The 23,089-nt window shown below is 33.6% G+C and overlaps 2 protein-coding genes across 3 annotated transcripts in view; one reads left to right on the plus strand and one right to left on the minus strand.

Annotated features, from left to right (window-relative positions):
* Nucleotides 1-23,089, minus strand: part of LOC145291537 (transcription initiation protein SPT3 homolog) — a 440,277-nt gene that overhangs the window by 272,043 nt on the left and 145,145 nt on the right. The window lies entirely within an intron of this gene.
* The window catches only part of LOC145291535 (uncharacterized), a 429,029-nt gene that overhangs the window by 113,400 nt on the left and 292,540 nt on the right, over nucleotides 1-23,089 (plus strand). The gene's annotated exons all lie outside the window — the stretch shown is intronic.

Consider the following 23,089-nt stretch of genomic DNA (forward strand, 5'->3'; position numbering starts at 1 on the left):
CGTTCTTGGGATTTGTACATAACTGGCCAACTAGTAAATGGTCTGCAACAAAAAAAAAGAAAACCAGTTTTCATCAAACGGAAATGGAATCATGTTGTCTTTTCTAGGGCGACAATTTTATCGTTCCACCTTGTATAAAAGAGATGTCGATAGTCTATCATTATTTCCATGGAAATTGCTCAACTCCGCTCCAATCTCTGACCCTTCCTTGTAAGACAATCAAAACAAGAACACATCTGTCTACCGCAAGGTAAAAAAGACTATCCTTTTTGCCATCCATGTGTTCATCTGGCTGAATTTCCGTGGGTAGAAGTTCTTTATATGAACCTTTCACCAGTGGAACACGTTGCCACAAGACTACTTCCCTGTTGATTACAACTTCTAATCCAATGTCAACAAATTCTTGTCCTGATCTGCTCCAAAAGTAATCAAATAGAGTTAACATTAATCAATGCTAGTACTCCCATAGTGTTCCTTATCTTTTGGCTGACAATCATTCTCATCTGATCCTCGAGTGTTTCTTGACTTGAACCTGCTACCTCAACTGTTCTACATCTAAAAATCCAATCTATCTCATCTATTCAACATGGCCATAACATCAAAGTCTTTTGTTCTATATACGAGGGTCATTCCAAAATTAAAACCTCCTTTTTTTTCCTCAAAAGCTTGAAGAGCTATGAAGACAAGAGTGGTACCATTAAAACGAACGACCTTGTGTCTCCCAGAATTTATCTTTCTACAAAGTCACCATCATTTTCAAAGCACTTTTGCCATGAATTCAATGATGCATCTCTGTTTCTGACACGCGTCTATGACCGAGATTGCTTTCTTAGAATGTTACACCATCAACATCTGCAACAGAGAGATAAAACTTTCAGGTCATGAATGCATAAGTTCAGTCATCATAACAATACAATTTGCAATCCCGTCTGAACCATCCGGATCAAACAAAATAAAAATAGGAGGTGTTACTTTTGGAATGCCCCTCACACATCTCGCATACCGTTGCGATTTTATCTTCCTCTGAAGTCACCAGAACTAAGCATGTCTTTAAGATTCATATTACACATCCATTGTACATTCTTGCATTATTTCTCTCCATGCAACGCATGTCCTCGACTCTCATTGGCAAAATTTCACTTTTACATATCATGCACACGCTGCTGCTAAATCTTTCCGTTAGTCAAAACTGGTAATGCTTAGTTTAGTTTTGTATTTTTTTTATTCATGGATCACGGTTTATCAAAACCTAGTGATCACTTTTGGGTAAGGATCAATGAGTGTTAGATGGTAAGACAATACTGATGATCAGTCATGGTGGAACTTGGGGAGAGTTGAATTATTTAAGAAGACGTTTCAATAAGAACCTATTTATATCAGATTTGAAAACGACCATGTTACAGTTAGCTGGAAAGTAGTTTCAGAGTATTGTGTTCAACTAACGAAAAGAAACTTTGGTCATGGAATTTTCTTTTAGTTAGGCACAAATATAGAGCAAAGGAAAAATGGAATTTGAAATTTGAGTTGGTGACAGTAAAAAGGGAATTTGACATAATGGAAAAAAGGGAGGGGGCGACTTTGGAATCAGAGATTTGAAGTGTGTGTTGGTTGGTTGGTTGGTTGTTTTACGGCATATCAACCCTTTTCGGGTTATTTAATGCCAAATCCAAAGATTTTAAAGAAAAATATTTTTAATAGAATATATTTGTTGTTTTCAAGTCAGTTTCTATTTAACACATAGTTGGAACCCTAACAGGTACTACCACTCCGGGTCAGAGTGGACCTGGGAGCAATGGTAATTAAAGGGTGGCTCCACACTCCCCAAAGCCCATAAGCTGGGGCCTCACCACTGGATATAGTTTAAGGTCATATCCAGGACCTCCATTGAGGGACTTTTACCCTCTGCAGGGGGGCAGTCGGTGTATTCTAATGCCCCACCGACAGGGCCGTTGAAGTGTGTGTATAATTAGAATATTTCTAAGAGTTCATCAGAGCACATTTCATTAAAACAATCATAAAAGAGGTACAGGGATGCAACACTGCGGCGATGAGACAGGGGTTGGAGCTTGGTTGATAGTGGAGGACCCATTAGCTTGGAAACTCTTTTTAGACCCTGTTTAAGAGGTAAAGATTTTTATGCAAATTGTTAATGGAAAAAGAAAGAGAGGAGGGATTTTGGAATCAGAGATTTAAAAACCCACAAAAATAGTGTGTATATAATTAGAATATGTCTTGTTTATGAGTTTTTAATGGTTTTTCCATCGTTAAGAGTGTCGTCCCCCCCCCATTAACCAGGCACATTTCTTCATTTCGATATGCAAAGATTTCATGACACAACCTAGCAAAAGGGAATCACAAAAAGGCCATCAAGGAAGATTCTTTAGCAATTAATAATAGATCGGAGTGACAAGTGCACCCAGGACACGTGTTCAGAAGCAATCAGCCACTTTGACACAGGTGTGCAAACAGAATTCAAAACATTCACATTAACTTTTTTTTTTTTTTTTTACTTTTTGGAAAAAAAATTGTTTTTCCTTTGAAAAATAAAATATCCTATTACACTTTAAACTATTCATTTAAAAAAAATAAATAAAATTTCCAAAATCAGTCAACATAAATTGTCCTCTTCAGAGGCAAATTAAAATCTGAAAGGGAAGAATTAAGAGAATTTTAGAAGCAGGTTGTAATACATTGCGTTTAATTTTTTTTCTTTTTAAATATTTAATGCCAAAGATGACGACCAATTGTTTTTGTTAAGCAATTTTTTTTTAAGTTGGCAGGAGGCAAGGAGAGAAAATAATTTTAACTGATAAAAAAAGAAAAGAAAATATCTTTCATCATGTAGATATTGAAAAAGAAAGTTGGGGTGAGAATTATTATTGAAAAAGAAAGTTGGGGTAAGAATTAGATTAAACTTATGTTTATAAATCCACGAAATCCACCATACATGGATACATAAGAGCCAGGTAGGCCCTAAAAGAGAGTACTGTTGCCACATCTGGGCAGGAGCTGCTCGGCGTGCTCTATCCAGTCTTGATAGAGTTCAAAACCAAGTAGATGATGCCCTTTTTTCTTCCTTGCAACCTCTTTCCCACAGACGAGACGTCGCAAGCCTGTCTCTGCTCTATTGTTATTTTCATGGCAAGTGCTCGACTGAACTCTAATCTATGGTTCCCCTTTGTTAAACTTTAAAAAACATACTAGTTACAACCACTATAAAACAATTTCTCCAACTCTCTATCTGTGCCTAAATCTAAATGCAGATTCCATGAACAAAGCTTCTTTCTCAGAATTGCCCGTCTGTGGGCCACTGTTCTACTTCCTGGTTAAATACAACATGGTAGCATTCAAATCCAATGTAAACAAGTTCTTGTTAAACCATCCCTATAAATAATCAAATTCTACCCAATTTACACCATTAACGATTACTACACTACCGCCTTACATTCATTAACCCTTATCCTCGAGTGGTCTTCGTGCCTTGATAAGTGGTGACTCCCAAGTAAAAAAAAAAGGAAAAAAGAAAAAACATGTTTCAAATTAATTTTACAATAAAATAAACAAAGTGCTTATTCCAATCAATCATCTCAAACAGATCTGTCCACTAATACGTGCGTGTGTGTTTTAACATTCATCTACATCTAAGAAGTATCTAAATCTAACGGAGATTTGGTATCTGTCGGAATCTGAAAGCATGCTATTACTTCTATAAAATTGTACTGTCATACTATCTTTTCGTGCACAATTCAGTTTTCAATACTATTTCAAACTGATCTATCTTTCAATGCTCAATTCAGGAGAGGAAGCTTGTCCAGAAACCATTCTTCCAAACATTACCACCTCCTTTGGAGGTGAGGGATAGTGTAGTATATGTGTGTACATTATGATACTATCCTCCCAGGCATTGCTATTTTTTATGAGAAGAGGTTATTGTAGTATTTGTTCTGTTGTCAGAAAACCATTCTCCCAGGTATTGCCTCCTTGTACTGTCGTTCAATGCTCAATTCTGTCTAATATACTATTCCAGGCTAATGTACTATTATTCAATGCTCAGTCAGGGAGAGGGTTTGTACTGAAGTTATTCTTCCAAACATTACGTTTGGGGTAGGTGGCGTGAGTGTAATAATATAGTATATGCGTATTCGTCATGATACCATACTCCACGACATTGCAACCCCCTTTTTATGGTAAAAGGGTATCTTTTTTTTCTTTTGTTTTTACAAAGGCATCACCACTTATCAAGGCTAAAAGGCCACTCGAGGATAAGGGTTAAATAGTGTACAGTAGATAATTGGACAATAAAGTAATCGTTAGTAATGGAAATTCGGTAAATTTAACTTATATGGAACGGCTCATCTGTTCTGTTATTATGAAATCATTCTCCCAGGCATTACCTCTTCCCTTTAGAAAAGGGGGGGGGGCGTGTAGTATACGTTCGTTCATCATAATACCATTCCCTCACATTAATAAAAAATATATATAACTGGAGGAAACATATTTGCTAGTTAAACTAACTTAAAAAGAAAGAATTGGACGAAAACATTCTGTACAGAAATATTAGTTCAATTGTATTAAATTATAGCATTGAATCCTTCAAGAACGCTATTACATGTATAATCTGTGTACAGTATATATAATACGAGAAAAATGAGGAACCAAACAATTTTTGCTCCTACTCCTGAACCCTATATATTTTTTTTATTTATTTTTACCTTTATTCACCCCAAACAAGCGATATTGCCATTTGGACATAAGGGGCCATATCTACATGAGCACTATGTAGGGAGTTGAACAGTGAGATGTCTGTCACATTACGTTTACATTTCTGTATGTCAGTACAGTAAGGAAAACAGGAAACCAGGAGGAAAATATAGCAATTGGAGGGAAGAAATTATTAGAATAAAAAGCTTACTGACATCTAGGGACCTACACAGTGAAGTGGTGGGATTTTGCTGCTTGTCAAGTGATAGGAGTATTTATATTGAGGGGGCACAAGTACTAAGAGTTTGTCAGAGCACATTTCATTAAAACAATCATAAAAGAGGTACAGGGATGCAACACTGCAGCGATGGGACAGGGGTTGGAGCTTAGTTGATAGTGCGGGACCTATTATGTTGGAAATTCTTTTTGGGCCCTGTTTAAGATTTTTATTCAAATTGTTAACTTTCTATAAGTGTATATCTTCAAGTTACAAAGAAAAGAAAGTAGAACGTTTTGTTTTTAAGTTTGATAAAGTTGCTCATTTATTTTGTTTTGTAACAAAAAGTGTACAATTGAGTAACCGGTTTGGGTAGGTTCTCAGCGTAAAAAAAAAAAAAAAAAAAAAAGATGCAAACAATAGCAAACACAAACAACAGCTGTATCAATTTTTTTTTTTTTTTTTTTTTTTTTTTTTTACAATCGTAAATGTGGAAGTGATGAATTTAAAAAGAGAAGAGAAATAACAGAAACCATAGCATTGGAAGCAGTGTAATACGGAAAAAAGCCTCATAAAACATTACCAGTGTAATGGGTAGAAAGCATAGTAGATGCGAGTTTAGGGTAAATTGCCCTCCATCTTCCTCTATTACTAACCAAATATATGCAAAATAACAGGATTAAATATAAGAATATTAAACTCCTTAAATCAGTTAAGACATCATCCATAAACACACAACCATTGCTTAAATAAAAGAAAACAACAAATGATTGCATTTCAAAGGTCATGGTGAACATATGAACCATGTTTAAAGGTCAGAGAAGAACGCAATGAAATTCTGTATAATCATTAAAAATGGTTGTATGTTGCTTTTGTTAAATATTATTAATTGTTTCGAGTGAAAATTCAAGTTTTATTTTTAGATAAACACGACATCAGGTCAAATTCGATGGCCATTTTATTTTGATTTAGCTTATTCAGATAATGTTAGCACATTTCAAGCGTGCTTTTCTTAATTTTACATACATAATACTAAGTGGATTTTAAGTGAAAAGGATTCATTGCGTAATATGTAACAAAAACATTTGTAGCCTTGTTCTTCTGACTGCGATCTTCAAACATTATATAACCCCTAACCATGTGCTAACTAGAAATGTTACAATTCTTCAATTTTTCTTTAAACAATTCTTTTGAAAAAACTACCTCTTCAGGCTAAAGGACAATCACGAAAATTACTAGCTTACCCCATCTGCAACAAGACGATTATACTTGCAATAAATGTAGATATTTAGCTTGTCAATATTTCATAACATTTCCAAATGTTCACATTGAAATACAACCGCCATAACTTAGCCTTGATAGCCGCAATGTAATTTCTTTTCTTACACACAAAATGTCCGAATAGTGCAAGCATGAACGAGACAAAAATAACTTTACATTCAATATCAAACAAAAAGCCTAACCCTGCTCCGACATAGACCATAGCATTAAATGTATTTTAATTGAAACTAAACTGTCCATATAGACAAAAAGAAACGATGGATACAAGTTTTTCACAAACGAAGGAAGATCTCATTTTGACGTGAGTTTTGTTTTTTTTTTCCTGAAAGATTTGTGTTTAATGGTAATGACAAGACTCATGTGTTCACGCTGATATTAACAAAAAAAGTAGAAATTCTCTTTATACTTTGAAATAACAATTTTATGCAGACTTACAAGTGTTTTACAAATTTGAAAATGTAGTTTCTCATGAAATAATTCAGATTCATTCAATATTTTTATCATTAAATGGTGGATGAGAGAGAGAGAGAGTACTGTCCGAAATATTAGAATTTATAATTATAATTTAAAACTAGAGAAACTGTAAATATCCATCAAGTTATTATTTATTTATTTATTTGTTAAATACAAAGAAAATCATTATTTTTAGCCGAGAAACATATATATCTACGATAGAAAGGTATTTCTATCTGATTTTCAATGTTAGACGCAAATAGCAATCCATCTGACATATCGATACTCGAGTTGAACTAGCCCCTCCCCTTATCCATTTCACTATGTTATTGGCATGAATATAGATCATTTCATTTTAGATTTTTTTTCTGAAAAGAATTATTCTGGTTAAGAAAACTGTTATTGTGAAGGTATTTTACTTTTACTTACTTAAACAGATTCAAATATCATAATGTTCATGTTATTAAAAAAAAACCCGCCAGAATCTCTGGAGATGTCAAAATTCAGTTCTTTTTAGTTTTCTTTACATACAACTACGTTTCAGGCATTCAATTCAAACATGTATTATAAATATGATTACTTATTTATAATGATTTCATTTTTTTTTTTTTTGTTTACTTTGACCACTGACCATTAATTCTCAGAGTATTTTGATATCTTCACCCTTCCTCGCCAAACTAAATTCATAATTTTTTCTATTCTTGGCCAAACTATATTGTATAAATTAATATGAACTTTCTAACTACATAAAAGAATAAACATTAATTTAAAAATAACTAAATTAAAGATTTCTACGTGGGTACTTGACATTCATTATATCTAACTTAAAAAGAATGTATGGATGTCTTCAAGTCCAACATAAACAAATTCCTGATGAACTGCCCCTTAAGACACTTTATCAAATCTCAACACTAACGTACTATACATGCAATAACCCTTATCCCTGAGTGGCTTCCGGGCCTTCATAAGTGGTGGCCACTTTGTAAAAAAAAAAAAAAAAAAAAAAAAAAAATAGAAATATTTATTTATGATTTTCTTTATCATCACTAACATGAATTTGCTTCTGTAAATAATACACTGCATCGTCTACAAGTTGGTACTTTGCTGACAGAAAATAAAACCAAAACATTTCCGCAAAATAAACATCTATAATATAAATCTCACCTGTCTGTTTAAATGTTTGTATGTATGTATGTATGTATGTAGATCTAAAAGTTTCAATAGAGGCGACGGATTTTCATGAGATCTGTATCGTTTTGAAGCTCGACCCTTCAGATGACAAATATCGAATAATTGCCTAAAAACATTGATTCCTTCACCAGTTTTCTACAAGGAAGGTAGTTTTTTTTTTGCAAGTCACTATATTGGTTGGAATGACTTTACTAATTTCAACGTTCCGAAATTCCGGTCGTGTCATTGAATAGGGGTAAGATGTCAGGGTTTTTTTTCACTTTCTTTTCCACCTTCGCGTCATGGGTTCAAGCCTGCCTGTCTACTACCACGTTTTTTTTTTTTTTTCTTTTGCTCAACACACGCCTCCAAACACCTAGACTAGTCTATTATATAAATTTTTAAAGGGAAGTTGTGTATATCTAGCAAAAACTCTAAAACTACAAAACAAACACCCACAAAAATGCCATTTTCTTGATTGGCGTTACCCTAGATGAATATCTAAAAATAAAAAAAAAATGTCTTCTTTGAGCCTAAACTGGTGCAGATTTCGTCAAAGATGTGGGGAGGGGGCCTGTTTTCCAGTCATTAACTAAAGGGAAGTTAACTGAGTTATTTCACTTGTATTAACTCATCACTTAAGTTGTGTGTGTGTGTGTGTGTGTGTGTGTGTGTGTGTGTGTGTGTGTGTGTGTGTGTGTGTGTGTGTGTGATCAGAATGAGTGAGGTGAGGAAGAAAAGAGGAAAGTAGAAAACGGATGAGGGGAAAAAGAGATAAATATAAATTTTAATAGAAATATTACAGTTTTGTCTCAGGAAATGTCAGGTAGCCCTACTAGTTTCTTATAAATATAAAAATCGAATTCCAATTCCAATCGACAGTTAATTGTTACTTAACAATTAAATAATAAGTTATCTTTAGAAATACTAACCTGGTGTTTGCATATACCATTACTAAGTTATACAAAAATTGGGGGGGGGGGGCTTTGCCCGGACGTAAAATACGCTTAAGCATGATATTTTAATTTGTCCAGATGCCGTATATATTATTATAGAGTCGTGATTTCAGAAGTAAAAAAAAAAAAGTATTTAAGTTCACTCAGCTAGAATCGAAACTGAAACTGTAAATTCAAAGCTGGTGACGTTACCACTGTACCAACTTGACATGCATATAAATTAATTAAAAATAAACTAAGATAAATATACAAAATGTTTAACGATTTTTATTTTCAATTTTTACCCATTTTTGAATCCTTAAACACAATTTTAACCCATAAAAGAACGGTCCATAATAAATCCAATGATTTGAGGGCCCTAGTGCCGCTCTGCCCCTTTTAGTTTCGGAGGAGATAGAGTTTGAAAATATGGAGACAGACATATAGCCGTTTATATATTAGATAATTCACAACTAATTATAAGTCCTGTCCTTTTAACGGAAGATTTCATTGTGTTAAGCTTATCATTCATCATCATCATGGTTAGCATCCATTTTACATACTGGCATGTGTTGGACAGCTTTAAGCAATCGACTTCATAACTAACATATCTGCCTATGACGTTATTCATCCATTTTCCCCTCGGGTCTATTTTTATCACTTCCTACCATGTTTTGCTTGGCTTTTCCCTGCGAACTGAACCTGCTACTTTAACTGGACTACATCCAGAATCCAAGAATTCTCATCCATTATTTTAACAGTCATATGATCAAAATCCTATTTTATACAAATCTCCTTCAAGACTCACATTACACGTCCATCATATCATTTCTCTTCATGCAACGCAGGTCTTCAACCTTAATTAGTCAAGTTTCACTCCCATAGATCATCACATTGCTCAAACATGCTTGATAGACTCATTTTACGTTTGTCAAAAGTGGTAATGCTCTGCTGTTTAGTAATGGCAGAAATTTACTGGACTTGCTCCAACTCTTAATTTTTACAATCATGCTAGCACCTGCTATCGGGTATTTCCACATATCATTTTTTAAATCGTGCAGATTGTTATTTCTTTATTTAGAATTAAATATGTTGATTCCAATAATAAAATAACTTTTTATTGAGAATATTCTTTCCCGTTTAGATTTGAAACTATAAATAAAATACACTTCACCAATTTAGATCTAAAAATAAATATGCACACAAGTTGGTGATTATCAGCTGAACACATCCGTTCCATATTTTGTTTTATGTGGTTTTAAGTTTGAGACAAAAATAAAAGCTTCGCATAAAAATAGCATTTTTTAGTTTATTTACTCACTTATCTAGAACATTGTCATTTCACTGGATAAAAAAAAGGTTACCTCTTAAATTTTTACCAGTAAATAAAGAGTGGTTTTCCCAATCGTATATAGTTTTTATTCGCTGACACCCAAACAATGCCATATATATAACAAAAATTTGATGATGAAAATAAAAATTGAATAGATTACAATATTTATTAATCCATCAAAAAATTCAAACAAGGAATTATAATAAAGAAAAAATTTTAACCCATATAATCTTTCCATCAGAAGATAAATATTTTTTCAAACTTATGCTAATCAACGATACTTTTTCTTTTTACTAACCTGATGAAAAGTGTTGATCGTAGAAAATTCATGGCTTAAAGATTTTGCTTATAATTCCTCATTTGAATTTTTGATGGTCTAATAAATCATAATTTGTTCAATTTTTATTGGTCCCCTGACAAAAGGTGGGTGGACCTGTAAATTCACTCTTGTCTGTTCGCGTGTCCGCACTTTTCTCAATAACACCTTGGAATTTGTGGAAATTTTGCACAAACATTAAACATGATATGAGTAAAAAAGTAACAGAACGTATTTCCCGAAAAAACTCCGGTTGGCCCCCTAGAGGTTCCTTTTTGGTTATATATATATATAATTTATAAAACTCACTATGTCTTTCTCCATATTTTACAAACTTTCTTTCGAAACTAAAAGTCACAGAGCAGTGCTACGGGCCTTAAATAATTGGATTTTTTATGGACGTTCTTTTATAGGTCTTTAGCCGTGTTAAAATAGTTTTCAAGGGATTAAAAATGGGTCAAAATTGAAAAAAAAATCGTTATACATTTTATACATTCACCTGAGTTGATTTTTAATCAGTTCATATGCATGTCACGTTAATACAGTGGTAACGTCACCAGCTTTGAATGATACAGTTTTGATTTTGGTTTCGATTCTAGCTGATGGCATCCAAACATGTCCGAATCACCCATATTTCAATTTTAAAGTTTATAGATAAAAATTGACAGAATAGTTTGGTAAGATCGTTTCGCACAGATAGAGAAGGTCACACATACACACACACATATATAGTAATTAAATGGTAAGTAGAAAAAACCTGAAAAAGTGCTCAATACTATTGTAGAGCATATATATATATATATATATATATATATATATATATATGCTCTACAATAGTATTGAGCACTTTTTTCAGGTTTCAGGTTAAAATATTGTATGTTTGTACATGAAATAATATATTATTTCACGTATAAACATACAATATTATAAGGTGATATATTTTATTAATTTGGGCTTGGCGATTCCTTGCGAGGGCGGAGTATAAAACATGACTGACTCTGCATAGCTTAATTTCAATAAATATATTTTCATACTTAACTAACATATCTGTCATATTTTGTGATACTAAACTGAAGTGCTTTAGTCAGCTAACCTCTACGTTGTTGCGCGGGTACACTAATGTTATTTCAATTGTATAAAACTCGTGTCCACCTAAAAAGCTGTGCGTTCTGTAGCAGGAAGTCGACGCGCTTCTGTCTCTCTGACATCATGTGAAAAGCAACCAATCGAACGGAGAGATTCCGTTTGCCTGCAGCGTGTGACCAAAATGGTGGCCATCAGGAAATAGCTGAACGCCTCCACCGTTACACACTGAATGTGAAACAAGGTGTTGTGTACGAAACAAAAAACAACGGTCACTTTTGCTAAAGAAGAAGAGAAGAAAAAAAATCAGCCACGTCACAAATAGTTATGATGAGCAATGTGAGAAAGTGGAGTTGAAAGTTTTCTATTATCTAATCCCAATCAAAAAGCTTCGGCATGTTTTTTTATCAAGACAATAGAGAAAGTCGGGGAGGACAAAATGGGAAGAGATTTCAGCCTGGACATCAAGGATTGAAGATGTTTGCCACAAAATTACGCAAAACACAAGTGCACACACACAAACATGCGTTTATATACACAAACTCAAACATACACACATATACAAATATTTATATAAAAACTCAGATACAAACATAAACAAACATCTAAGCAAATACATACACACATATACAAACATTTATATAAACTCGCACACACATATAAAACACAAACATTTACTTTCTCTCTGACAAACAACTTGCGTACAATTATTATAATAATCTTACAACTTATAATAAATTGTACACAAGTTGTTAATAAAACCAAACATTTTGAAAAATGAGCAATAATATGAGCATCTGTTACATGTAAAGCCGTAATCATAAGAAATATTTCTTTTACTATTTGTCTATATGTTAATACTGTACCAAGTAATCGCTTTCTCTATTCGTGCATGGATTTGAAACCTGATTAGTTTCCTTTGCATACGCTTTTAACCGTTTTCCCAATTTGTACATAAAAAAATTAAAAGTTAAATCTTTTTAAAAAAAAATGTACATATAAATATCTCACTTTTCATAGGGTTTTCCTCTGATCTGGGTATATTTTATTTCCTCAATCATTATCATTTCCTGAGGAAGTCCCCTGAAAATGGGGACGAAACGTTGAAAATTTCTTGAAAAAGCCACAGGTTTTTCTTTTTTTCCATAACGTTATAATATCATACCTGCTTTTATTTTCACACACACACACACACACATTATATATATATATATATATATATATATATATATATATATATATATATATATATATATCCATCCATACAAGCTGTACTTATCCGGTATTGTTGGGGAGTCTTTATACTTTCATTATTTCTTCTTTTTTTTTTAACTATGCAATTTATTTTCATCACGTTTTATTACAAATGATTTGAAAAGTTAAATCTAATTATTACTGTATCGTTTGACTATTAGGTCATTTATTAATTGAATAAAATCGTTTTGAAACTATAATTTTGTAAGGGTAATGCTGAATTTTTTTTTTATTAAATCGTGTTATGGGTCGACGTGGACAAAAAAAAGCGTTCAATAACAATCCGTTTTAAATACATGTTGAACGTGCAATTGTTATCTTAAACCAATCGAAACGTTTTCTTTTTGACAATTCTGGTCGATTTCATTAAAATATCAACAGTCAATATTTTTGTTTGTTAAATATTAAAACATCTGAAAAATATGCTTGAATGCAAAAGTTGTTTGGTTATTTCAGTTGTTAATTGCATAAGTTTCATTCACAGAAAAAAAAATCTTCATTTTAAAATGCAGAAACGTTTATGTACTTCTTTCATTAATACAAATGAATAAATATATTTGTGAATATGCTTTTGATAAAAAATAAAAAATCTTAACCATCAATACACACATATGTGCTCCCCTATAAGTGGAGCCTATGGTTTCCCCTCTTCTATAAAAAATAATTGAATACTTTTCAATAAGAAATATCATTAAAAAAAACAAAAAAAAACAAAACAAATCACGAAATTTATAATGCGATACCATTTCTCTCATTAGGAGGTTCTTGACTTAATCGGTCGAGTGCTGAACGGCACTGGGGTTTTGATTTTGATTTCACTAGATCTAGTCTCACTGATGAGTCGTACAGACAATGAAACATGTATTCGATGGAGGAAATTATGGTTTCAATTTAGTGTAAAAGCAGTACTCTTCCATAAAAAGAAAAGAGTACTTTCGTTTATCAGTATCGATAGAAAATGTAAACAAATAAAAACTTCCATTTAATTCAATATAATTCCTTTCACTTCTAGTAGTAGGTTCGGTGACTCAGACAGTAAAGCAAGGAACTCCAAGCATTAGTAACCAGGTTTTAAATCTTGCTACACTTAGCCACACTGCTTCCAGTAAAATTCATTTCGCTCCTACAGATCTCCAATGTTATAGAGCAGGAGCATCAGTTGTGGAAATAGGCTGTAACGTCGCAGTTATAAACAAAAGAAATAAAAATCCGGGTATTTTTCTCTTTTTCTTAACAAAAGCATTTAATACCGTTACTCTCCTATCTCAACACGAGCTTAAAAGTCTCTCACTTCTGCTCCACTACACGCTGGGCCGGACGAAAATAGCCATTTCTTATACGTCTATCTTTTTCGACCGCACTTTTTCTTCTCCCAGCACGCTAGCCACATCCAGCATATCCTCGCCTATACTTTACATGACTGTTTGTTCTTGACCACATGGTGTCCTTTTTTTCTTCTTTTTCTTCCAACGCAAATCCGAGCACACTTGACAATTTGCATACGTATTCAAACGCTGCTCCTGCTGCTAATACAATCGCTTACCAGCCATCCTTCGACTGCTACTGCTGCTACTTTCATATACGCTCATATGCGCTCTGTTACAAAACTAGATGACAGAGCTCTCTAAAGAACAGATACTACTTCTAACAATTTCCTAATAAGTGTAACTATATTTGACAAGACAATATTTTTTTTTAAATTACATCTTTTCCCTGAAATTGCATATTTTATGGACAAAAATATGTGAAATAAAAAAATCATTGAAAAAGTATTTATTTTGGATAATTATCAGGATAGCATTCCTATCCCGTCTTAGTTAATCACCTAAAGAAGGCCAGAGGATGAGTTGGCCGAAACGTCATGAAACAACAACAACTACAAAGATGAGGATGATAGTCCGCAAAAATAAACAAACATTTCATCCATAATTTTGCAAAATCTTTCTCATTTATTCATATTAATAAACATTAACATTTTCATAATTTCGATACGCACATTTGAAAAGTAATCTCTATATATAAAAGCAAAAATGTATGTATGTATGTATGTATGTGTGTTTGTGTGTCCGCTAAAAACCTTCGACAGACAACAAAAATTCACAAACTCGGTATCATATTGAAGCTCCATCCTTCGCACGAAAAATATCGAAAAATTGGCCAAAAAACGTTAATTTTTTCACCCCGAAATCAACAATTTTCGAGGGGGGTGTCAACAAAAACGGTCCTCTCGTGACGACGACCGGTTCTACCCATGCGTCAGATGATGTCATGGCCTGATTTACTTAAAATAGTTGAAAAACTGACCAAGTTTCATGTACGTCGTGTTAGCTCAGTTGGTTAGCGTGTTGGTTCATTATCTAAACGTTTTGGGTTCGAATCGTGGTGTGATATGTGTTCTTTTATTTTTTCGATTTTTTAAATTTAAATATTGAACCAGTGTTACTCAAGTCATTTTTCACGTAACGTTCGTTTTTCTGTTTTTTTTTTTTACTTTGCTTATTCTTAGGTTTTCATTAACACCCCCGACCACACACCCAAAAACACCCGGGTACCCACCGATTTTTTAAATTTTAATATCGAAACAGGCTTATTTAAGCCATTTTTCATGTGTTCGTTTTTCTGTTTTCATAGTTCGTTTGTCTTACGTTAGTTTTCTTTTTTTTTCGATGTTTTGATTACCCCCCCCCCGCTTAAGTTTTAACGCTCGTTTTTATGTTTTCTTTTTTTACTTCGCTTATAACAAACAAATCTGGTCATTAACGTGACTTCAGAAACCACAACGTGACTTCAGAAATCAAGGCTGCATCATCTGGAAACGCTTTCCTTTCAAAAACAACATAGCTGGAAAGAGGTGAAAGTCAGAGGGTGCAAGGTCAGGAGAGTAAGGAGGATGGGGCAGGATTTTATAACCACACGCCCGTGCTTCTGATCTGGTGACATGCGAGTTGTGGACCGGAGCGTTGTCCTACAGGACGAAGGTAACTTTGCTGATCTTGCCTCACCTCTTGATTTTGATAGCTTCCCTTAATTTCCTCAAAAGTGAAGCATAATAGGCTCCTGTAATAGGTACCCTTTGCCAGGAAATCTGTCATCACTACTCCATCCTGGTCTCAGAAGACTGTGAGCATGACTTTGCCAGCGGAGGGCTGCACCCTTGCCTTCTTTGGAGGTGGTGAGTCTAAGTGCTTCCACTGCATTGACTGGGCTTTGGTCTCTGGATCATAGAGATGGACTCAGGTTTCATCCCATGTAATCAGTCTTTTGAAAAACTAACTCATCTTCTTGGCACATCTCCAAATTCATCCTCGTGCACTCGACATGTTCTCATTTCTGGAATGGTGTGAGCAACCTGGGAATCCATCTGGCAGACACCTTATGCATATGGTCATGAATGATAGTTTCCACAGACCCTGTACTAATCTTGACATCTTGGGCTATTTGGCGAATAGTAATGCGCCGATCTTCCAAAATGGCAGCCTCAACTTGACGGACAAATGCCTCATCAATGGCAGAAGGGGGGGGGGCGACCAGGTCTGGGAGCTGTTTCCACAGACTTCTGGCCATGTTTGAATTCATGATGCCAGCGTTTTACAAGGTCATATGATGGGGCATTATCACCATAAGTTTCTTTCATTTCATCAAAAGTCTCCTGTGGTATGCGTCCTTTCAAATACAAAAACCGGATCACTGCTCAACATTCTACAGGCTCGATTTCACACCTGACTCAGTTCAAACACCTGTAAAACAGAAACCACAATTAGTTCAGAGCTGTAATTTGCCACATAACCCGTAGAGATATAAATCATTGCACATGCAAAATTTCAGCTAGATCAGACAACTGGAAGTGGGTAAGGGGCATTACTTATTGCACGCCCCTCGTATAATATTAACAAAATATTTTCACCAATATTAGAGTAATATAGTATTAACAAAATATTTTCACTAATATTAGAGTAATATAATATTAACAAAAAGTATAAGAAATGATTTTCCTGGAATTTTGGTGTTAGTGAAGAATGTAAGCAAGCACCACTAAAAAGCCAGCTATGAAATTCCAAAATAAGAATTGAATGGAAACAGTGGAACTAGATGTAGGAATGCCAATTTCAGGTCATAAAGTTTTTTTTAACTGTGACCTAGTTAATAGGTGGGGGGGGGGTCAATTTTATCTATCCTAAATATCACTAGTAATAAAATAATGGGTTTTAATATCCCCCCAAAAGATTTATGAATTTCTACTAAAAGCCTGTTAAACTTCTTTCAGCAGTAAACCAAACTTTAATCCTTCATTCTACAATAAAGAGAAGTGTGTGTGCGTGCGCGCGCGCGTGTGCAAAGTTAGCGAAACCCCCAGCAGAGTACTCATTTGGTAAGAAAATAATTTTTTTTAACGCATATGTGTTTTTGGTATTACAGAGGATCAGAACATCGGTACCGTCGGTTTCAAATCCAAATAAAGGGGACCATGCTCTATCCCAAACTCTGCAGCCTCTATTTATGTATCATAGTACCAGATGTCTTGATCTTCTGTAAAACACACACGCGTGTGTGTGTGTTTGTTTTCTATCATTCACACTGAGGAAGATCGAAAGATCGGTCGAAATTATGTGCTTTTAAAGGAAACATTATTGTTTTTTTTTTCAAAAGATTTTTTGTATTCCTACACACAGGAAATAAATACAGAAAAGATAAACATTTATATAGTTTTCGTATTGATTTATATATATATATATATATATATATATATATATATATATATATATATATATATATATATATATATATATTCAAGAATATACATATATTATAAGGAGATATAATGTATTATTTATAGATTTTCAGGATTTACTTCAGTGCTCAATACAAGTAGAGTTAGGTAAAAAGTTATGAAAGTAGATCTATGGCAATTAAGCTACACATTTTAGGCTTACGATTCATGATAGGGATGAAACGTGGAAGCCTCTATGTAGCTTAATTGCTATGAATATATTTTCATACGTTATCTATAACACACAAAAATATTCTTAAGCAGAAATGTTTACATTTCATTGGTTAACTGTTCCATGAATCTCTTCTCGTGTATTGAACCACAACTCAATCATTTAGTTCAAGTCATCTAATAATACACCCATTGCTGACCGCCGGCACTCTGTCTGCATACATCCTGAGTACCGATGTTGAAACAAAGGCCAAAGCATACTTTTTACATTAATTATAATTATTCAATTCAAATAAATACGATTCTTAGAAGATGAAGGATTTATTCATATTGAACAAAATTAACCATCCAGTGGCTGAAAGGTCAACGGTGGGGCAAGAAAAAAAGAGAAAGAGATTTACCTTATTTTCAGATCATTGCCTTATTATTATATGTTGTGTTAGATCTTAAAACAGGTTTTGTCACATTCAAGCTTATCAAGACTCCTAGAAATTGGAAACCGCCACTCTTCCTCGTATCTCTGACGTCATATCCAGCTAATTTTTATCAACTCCCAGCTTATTTCCAAGGTGGGGTATCACAATAACCTCTCCATGATCTACATCTAAAACATAGCCTGTTCACAACAAAATGCCAGATTTGAGAACATATCATCATCATCATCATATTTGTTTAACGCCCATTTTACAAGCTGGCAACTGGTGCTACCAGATCAGGCTGTCTGAAGATATTAGCTTCCTGGGTCGAAATGCACCTAACATTGATGCTTTTTGTTTTTCTACTTCCTTTTGCAAAACTTAATTTTGTTCTGCAAAACCAAAAACAACAACCCATCTTTTCCTCTTTCTCATTCCCTCATTCTTTCTATCTCCTCAACTTCCTGACTGGTTTCCTAACTTAAAACGTACCAAACATTAATACTGTAACACTTTTCCCTCTCCCATTGCAAAACTCATTCATATTCAGCAGGGCAAGAAAACAAAAACGATAAAATCCAATATAAAACAACCAAACCAAACACTACAAACGAGCAATCGAAGATACAACGATCTTGAAAAATAAAACCTTCTACAAAATAATCGGATGCAACCTGAATACTATTTCCAAAATAACTGGATTCGCCATTAAATAACACGAAAAGGGTTGATATGCCGTAAAACAACAACCAAACATGCTGGCATGTGTTGAACGGCTTCTAGAAATTGACTTTCAAGCCAACCCCTGACCAAGATTTTATTTAAAGTACAAAACCTGGAATGCAACAAATTTTCTTTGAAAGTAATTTTCCAAGTTGAAACAAGATTTTTATAGACAGGATACCCTTCCTGACCCCCCCCCACCCCGCTCAGTGAGGAGATGGGGACCAGTGCCTTTATGGAGACACCATCTCTATGGGATTATCTACCAAGGTTATAGACCACTTCATCTGCTCTGGTGATATTTATACTAGTAAATATACCAACCAACATTTATCAAGAAAACATTTTTATTAGTCAGAATCAAGAAAAATTGAATTTTTATTTTATTTTTTAATTTAATATACTAATAGTTCACCACTTACTAAAACGAAAAGCTGTTCAAGGATAAGGTTAATGATATTGACAGTTGAATGATGAAACGATACTACAAAAAAAAAAAAATTGAGAACAATGTTTAATTGATTCAGAGGATGACTTAACAGATATTTGTTGACATTAGATTTCAAAACGAACATGTTATAATCTGTAGGGAAACAGTCTCATGATAATGCGTTCTATATGTAAGAAGTTCTTGGAAAATATTCATGAAAGTTTCTTTTGATTTTAGATACACAGAGGACGAAAAGAGAGTTCTTTGCAGTGTTGGTAGTAAGATGAGTTTTTGTTGAGGTTTTATGAAGGGGGGGCAGAAGTTGAAGTTCAGTGGAGAAGATATCATAGAAAAATTGATAGAGTAAAGGAAGATTAGCAACATCTTTTCTGTGAGAAAAGATGTTGTAGAGAAGAGAGGATTTCCCGCTAGATTGCGAAGTTGATTTTGTATTTTTGTAGAAACGGGAAAGAGTGCTTAATAATCTAATCACTTGTGCTAGAATATTATGGATATTAAGGATTTTACAAGTAGAGAAATAACTTTGACATGAAACTTATATAGACACACATAAAAAAAAGAAAAAAAAATGCTGACTACTCCAAAACGTGGAAGCCAAAATTCAGCTTAAAGCATGATCCTTCTCAGTTCCTAGAATAAAGTGGTTGACCGGCAACAACATTCGAATTCATTTGCAATCCAGATTTCAAGCATTTTTATAAAATTATTCTAACTTGAAAATTCAACATTTCTTTAATAAAAGAATTTACGGATTTCAATTATTTAATTAATAGAATTATCTCCAATCGTACGTAAAAAAAAAAAAAAAAAAAAGATGGCATTAAAGAACGATTGGTGCCGTCCGAAAGTTAATGACATTTTTGTGATGAAACGAGTCGGATGGGGTAATTTCTATTCTTCCCCTAGAATGCCCTCTGCTTCACTTCCTTGTAGCTCATTTTTTTTTTCTATTTTCCTCTCGAAGGAAAAAAATATTTCAAACGAGAGAGTATAAAAAAATAAAGAGAGACAGACAGAAGGTATATATTCTGGTTTGTGAACTATAAGAAGTGGGAGGGGGGGGCAGAGGTAAAAAGCATCTAATCGTCCCCTCTGTGTGTGTGACCCATCCGGTTCTTACTCATCTAATCTGCTGATTTCTCGCACAAACATGTGCCATCATTACTTCGTCACATTTTCCGCCACCTCATTGCAGTTTGCATTCTTCATTTCTGAACCCTTTTATTAAGGAACATCACTCCTTGCCGGGACCCCCCCCCCCCAAAAAAAAAGGATGTCAAAAGGGGATTAAGCAATTCAAACAGTTTTCAAAGTCTTTAATTATAAAAAAATAAGAGTTTTCTTAAAGTTGTAAAAAAATTGATAGACGAAGATTAACTGATTTGTTTTTGCAAATTACAAAATCGTAAAAATACATCTTGCAAATGCTCAGAGGTCGGCCATTAGTGACGAACTGGTTTCACTGGAGGATTCCCGGTTTAAATGATCAAACCCACTCCACCAACATCCCAACTATTTCTCAAAAGAAAAAATGCTTTCTGCTTCCTCTTCATGTCATTATGATTCTCCCTTTTCACGATTTATCATGATAATAAAAATGTTCTTAACTTTGTGGTTGCATCGGCTCCACAGAATAAAAAGCATTTTTTTCGATATATATTCAAACGAATTCAGAAATAATCTTTCACTCTATAATAAAGATCAATGTGTATGGTGAGAGGAAGCAAGAAAGAAAATAGCAAATCAAACAATCTCCAAGAAATAAATTCGGAAAGAAATCCTCCACTAAAAAATCAAACATGGTTTTTCTTCTTTAGATCATCAGAAATGATAATTTATGTCTGAAAAATTAAATTACTCATGTGATTCTACAATTTTATATTAATATGATTAGTGTAAACACTGGCGAAGCATATTTTTTTCTGTTAATTTTTATGGAGAATAAACACTTAGTGTCAACGGGAATTTGTAAAGATATTTGGGGCCTATCTGATGAAATATTTAAAGATTTTTATTTGATTATTCATATTACGTATTCTGTGAGATTGTAAGAAATTAGTACTCGTTCCGTGAAACATGTAGAGTAATGAAATGTTTTGAACAAATAAATGAAGCACAGGAAAATATGAGGAAATTTTTCACAATTTACATCAAAATTCATCAATATTAGATTCGCCCAACCAGCGTTTATTATTAATTTACCGCAAACAATTTAAACTTTTTGTATAACACTTTGAATTACCTGCTCCTGGTATTATATACGGAATTACTTCCCTTGCTGTTATATGTTGCAGACGTACGCACCGAAACAGAAATAAAATAAAGACTGCTGGTTTCTGCACAAGTAGTTAGGTTGCTTGAAACATTCACCATTCCTAGCCACTTCCGCTTAATCATTCCAACACTAATAAGTACATGTATATGTATATACGTACTCTCTACTTATGGATTGACTTATCTGGTAGGAGGAAGGTTGGTTTCCACTTTGTATAAAAGCAATACTCTTTTATAAAAAAAAAAAAAAGAAAAGAAAACTAGAATACCCGTCATAGAATAGGAAAAATTAATTTCCTAAACGGTACAGTTTTGTACCATTTTTATATCGCCCTATGAAGATTAAAATCAATATGGAATGATACTAAACCTTATGTTTAGAATCCTTACTCCAAATTTGATCAAAAGTCATTGCTTGATTTTAAATGTAGAAAATGACTAAAATTTAAGGCTTAGAGTTTTAAGAAAATTAAATTCAGGAAATCTTGCCTCATGAATATGGGTAATATTAAATGCAAATCCGAAGAAAAAGTGGAAGTGGTTAGGGTTAGGATTAGTAGTATATAAGGGGGATTAAATTAAGAAGTGACTCATTGAAAGCTGGAGTGGACACCGTTTATTTATAAAAACAATTCCAAAATGTAAACCCATGAAATTAACCTGATGCTTTTCCTGAGAAATGAAACACTTTCTGCATAACTTACCTACCATAAATATATTTTATACTACTAAGCTCTGCTCATGTATTGAGCACGGTTAAAGTAAATAGTGAAACAAAAACATGCATAACAACTCAATATCTATATTTTAATACGATAGCATGTGCATTATTTTGTGTGTCACACATCTTTTTTCTTCCGAGTGACTGAAAAAAAAAAAAAAGTGGTAGTAGGCAGGCAGGCTTGAACCATGCCGCGAAGACTGAAAAGAAAGTGAAAGAAAATCTGACGTCTTAGCCGATGTCTCCATGACATGACCGGAAGTCAAAAGCGTTGAAATTAACCAAAGTCAATCCAACGGTGACGATGACTTGCTAAAATGTCGGCAAAAAAATCGACCCCTCCTTGTACAAAACGGCCGAATTTAGAGTGAACGAATTAATGTTCTGGGCCAATTTTTTTATATTTGTCGTCCAAGAGGTCGAGCTTCAAAATGATACTGATCCGTCGCCTTTGTCGAAAGTTTTTGTGAGGCATACATACATGCATACATTTAAACAGACAGGTGAGATTTATATTATAAATCACCTTCCCTTTCTTGTAATAAATAATTTTACCAAGAATTCTTCATAAGTTTCAGTTTTGATTATAGCTGATAGCACTTAAGTTATATATGCATATTTTTTCTTCATAAGTTTTGGTTTCAATTCAAACTGATGTACCCAAGTCATATGGGTATATTTTATAGTTGAAATCACAACTTTATAATATATAAGAATCAATACAAAATTATCTATAATAATATATACAAAATCTGCATAACTTAAAATATCATATTTAAGTGTATGTTATGACCAGGTTATGCCAGGCTTCCCTGCTAGCTT

The sequence above is a fragment of the Euprymna scolopes genome, chromosome 12, assembly GCF_053919585.1.
Source record: "Euprymna scolopes isolate OS-2025 chromosome 12, ASM5391958v1, whole genome shotgun sequence".
In the NCBI taxonomy this organism is placed as follows: Eukaryota; Metazoa; Mollusca; class Cephalopoda; order Sepiida; family Sepiolidae; genus Euprymna; species Euprymna scolopes.